The following is a 4,460-nucleotide window of genomic DNA, read 5'->3' as shown; positions in this document are numbered from 1 at the left end:
TGAATTCAGACAGTATCTTGCTTAGCTGTGGATAAATTATTTTAAACCATCCACAGTTAGGAAAATGATACAGCACAGTTCTAAACTTTTAAATAAAAATGTCACTAATATTCATTGAATATATAGGGATGTGTCACTTGTTTCTTTAAAGAAAATTAAGCAAATTTGATTAACAAAAAGGGCCAAAGATGCAAATTCATAGCAAATGCTTTGTCTTATCCACAGTCGTCGTATCTGTCAGAAGTACTCCCAGTTCTGGTGGGAGTCATTTGAGCTGTGACAGGAGCAGGACAACAGGTTCAGAGTAACGATCTGGCTATTAAGAGAATCTTTAAATACAACTTATGAATTCTGGTTGAGGTTCTGAAACTCCTGTATCACTGAAAGCTTCTGTGCATGTGGAATCAGTCAATGCTGTGTCACATGTCTCTTGGATGAGGGATAATGGAGGATTATTAAACATTGATGGCTCCCATTCAAGTAGCACAGAAACTGGGCTAGTCAACATTGTGCAGCAGAAGTGTTTGGAGCAGTGGCATTTCCCCAGATACTGAATAAAGAGATCAGTTGTTAGTACTGGATCTGCAAAATCACAGACCATGAGAGAGACAGACTGAGGGAATTCAGAGGGACCAGCAGAGAGATGGTTTGGCTGAGGGAACGGGAGAGAAGAAAGGGGGTTGCTTTCATAGCAGGGCGATCTGGTTTAACTGCAGGAAAAAAGAAATCAGCTGTAAAGTGGGGAGAGAGAGAGAGAGAGACTGTGATTCAGAGAAGTCATGTGCAGGAAGGGATATCCTTAGCTCCCAAAATGGGTGGGTGATTATTTGTGCCTGAGGGCCACTTAGGAAGTTTTGGTGAGCTGCCGCGGGCTGGGTCAGCATCCCTCTCACTGCCCCGCTCCCGTGACAACAGCTCACCAAAACCCCCTTAGTGGCTCCGCTCTGTACTCGGCTGGGTGGCTGGGATGGGGCCAGGGTGAGGACTGCAAGGCTGTGACAGCCCAGAGCAGCGCCATGATCCACTCTGCATGGCTCTGCAATGGGCACCGGTTTTATGGGCAGAGGCATGTGGGGAGTGGCTCACAGCTCTGCCCAGGGCCCTGACCCCCCGCTGTCATGGCCCTGTGATCCTGGGGTCTCCATGGAGACTGGCCAGGAGCCAAGCTGGCAGGGCATGTGGCCAAGTGGATGGGATAGGGCTGTTGGCCGGTGGGGAATTGCGTCCAGGGCCTGGGACAGAGCCACAATCTACTCCCTGCACGCCCCTGCCTGTGACCAGTGCCCATCGCAGGGACATGGGGGCAGTGGATTGTGGCTCTGCCCTGGGCCCCGGCCCTGCACTGTCACCACCCTGCAATCCTGTCCTGTGATCCCAGCCCCACCCACCCATCCCACTCCCAAACACCGCTCCCTGCCTGCTCGTGGCCCCATTTCACCCACCTGGCCACACACCCTGGCGGTGAGTGCAGGTGGAAAGGCTGCGGTGCCCAGGCAGTGGGGCTGGGTCTGGCAACAGAAGCAGCTGGAAGAAGCCTTTGCTGCCAGAGCTGCAGGGGAGTGAATCCACGCATGTCCCATGGCCTGGGTGCCCCCTGTGCCTGTGCCTGTGCCAGAAGGGACCGAGGGACCCACCACAGGCCGGATAAAATCCCTTGGTGGACCAAATCCAGCCCACAAGCTGTATTTTGCCCACCCCTGTCCTAAGACTCTGATCTCAGTCAGGGAACTCTGAGAAGTGGGGAGGAAACTGAGACAAGGATGTGTGTACAAGTGATGTTATTGTTTTGTCTAGCTCTGTATATTTTTTGTGATAGCCAAATGAAAGTGATTGGTTTTTGGAATTTTTACAAACTATGGGTGTTGTTGCAATGGTTCACCCTGAAGAGGTGATCTGTAAATCCAACGTATCTACAAAATTGGAGTTCTGAAAAAGGTGTGCTTAAGTTACTGGCTATCTTTGCTGGTAAACAGTGTTGTAGCAAGTGTGGGGTGAGTGGGGTGACTGCCCCAGGCACTGAAGCGAAGGGGCGCCAACAGGCACTGCTCAGCCAGGGCGCGGGGACAGGTGGAGGGTGGATCTGGGCAAGAATGGGGCCACATGTGTCCCCCGGATCTGTGCATGGGGTGAGGGTGGGCTGCTGCTGTTGGCTTTGTCCTGGGCACCAAATTTGGTTGCTATGGCACTGCTGGTAAGCACTGGTTCTGGGTCCTCTGGCAGCTGGCCACGCAGTTCTATTTCCATGAAGGAATCAGACAAAGAGCCTGTACCCAGGAAGTACTCCAGACAAGCCAAAACTGTCTGGCACGGGCTTGCTGCAGCCTAGCCTCAAGAAAAGCTTGGCCTAGGTGTGTGAAGCCAAACAAAGCCACCTGAGAAGTAACCAGTTAAGGGAGATCTACTAGTGCTGTGTGACAGGCACAAGAGTACTGATACAAAATAATCCTTGGACATGCATTTAGGACTTAGCTGAAGGCATCAAAGGCACACATGAGTGACTGGATACCTTCACACTGTGGTTTTCCCAGTTGCTGTCGGGAATGAAATTCAACTCTTAAATCAGCCTCAAAGAAAGTAATTTGTTTCACTGCTAATAATCCACTATACTAATCTGTGCTTTTGACACATCATTCACATGGGCCCCAGTACGTTCAGTAGCACAACAAACTGGTAAACCAGTATAGACCAGGACAGACTGAAAACCTGACAAACCACTAGGCCAGAAGATAAAAGCACACTAAATATATTCTCAATACAGCCTTCAGTAAGAGGCATAAAGAGATTTATTTGAAAATCTACAAGTCCATTTTTCCTAGTGTGACAGACAGCTCTTTTTGGCTTTGTGATGGATCTTGAAGTGCACTTAAATCAAACAAGATTAAACAGGACTTCCAGCTGTATCAACCGCCCTCCTCTTGTGAATTGAGTCATGCAACTGGCGCTCTTCACATTGCATACACATGTGTGCAGGGGTGGATCCAGGATTTTGCAAAGGGGGTGGGGGGTGCAAAAGCAGCAACTGGTACCGCAGGATTGTTTGCAGCCCTTGCTACCAGTCCCCTTAAGACTGTGCCATGGGAGCAGCAGACAAAGTCTGTTTTTAAGTGCCTCAGTAAGATAACAATCCTTCCTTCCCCTCCATGCACAATGGCATGACCTCTCCCCTCCACTCCCATTTATCCTCGCCCTTACCTGCAGCTGCCACGTCCCTAGCTAACCAAAAGGTCAGGGGTGGAGTGGGAAAGCTTGTGGGGAGGCTCCAGAGACTTCTGTCCTGCTCCAGCTGGGCTACATATGGAGCCAGACTCAGCCAGAGACAGGAGCAGCAGGTGAGTTCCTTTCCCCTGCTCCTGTACTTAACGTTTTTACTGCGCAGTCAACCAAGTACTAAATGACTGCACAGTAATCACCGTTACTGCACAGTCCTGTCACCGCACGGTTATTTTTAGACGCTACTGTGAGTAGGAACAACCACTGTGCAGTAGCTCACTACTACTTTGCAGTAGCGTTGCCATCATGGGTTCGTGCCTGGCAATGCTATGGCACCGTAGCAACGAGTCATGGCATAGTAGGTTGTGGCTACTGTGCCGTAGCGTCTCATGTAGATGCGCCCAAAGAGAAGTTCAGGTATAAAATGGTTAACAAAATGGATACAGGCATATCTCCCCTTGACCCCGGAAGTACTCCTTTTTGGGATCTTGGAACCGTAAAAAAAAAATTATGTACTAAAAATCAAACACTGACAATAACATACAGTATTTTCATTTTATTTTTTTTAAATATTTTTTCCTGATTTGTGTGTGTTTGCGTGGTGGATATAGAAGTGATTGCATAACAGCTCAAGATGAAGTCTTACTCTTGTATATTTCAGGGGTGTAGAAGGAGATGGGTGGATGGGGGTGGGGTTTGTGGAGGCCTGTCGGTGTGTTTGTGTGGATGTGTGTATATGTTGGGTATGGGGGAGAGTATGGGTGTATGTGTGGATGTCGGTGGGTGGGCATGAAGGGTTTGTGGGGGGGTGTTTGTGGGATTGTGTGTGTGTGTGTGGGTGGGTATGGGGTTTGTGGAGGGTTGTGGGGTGTGTGGAGGGGGACAGTGGCTGGGGGTGTGTGGGTGGGTGTGGGTGTGATGGAGTGTGTGAGAGCAGCAGTGAGTGGAGCTCCCCCTGGGTGAGTGAAGGGTTTGTGGGATGTGTGATTGTGTGTGGGGGACAGTGGGGTTTGTGGGGGACGGTTTGAGGGTATGGTGGAGTGTGCATGGGAGCCCCCCGTGCACATACCCCTGAGCCAGTCAGCACCTGGTCCCACCCTGCAACAGCCCGTGTACCCCACAACTGCTAACTCCGCACTTACCCCCGCTGGAGTGGATCAACCAGAACCTGCATGCACAGTCCCGGCCCCAGCCTGTGCAAACAGGGCCCCACCGGTACCATGAGGCTGGGGCCAGCAGCAGCGGCAGGC

Source organism: Alligator sinensis, unplaced genomic scaffold (assembly GCF_000455745.1).
Source record: "Alligator sinensis unplaced genomic scaffold, ASM45574v1 scaffold471_2, whole genome shotgun sequence".
In the NCBI taxonomy this organism is placed as follows: domain Eukaryota; kingdom Metazoa; phylum Chordata; order Crocodylia; family Alligatoridae; genus Alligator; species Alligator sinensis.
Note: the sequence above shows the minus strand (reverse complement) of the source record.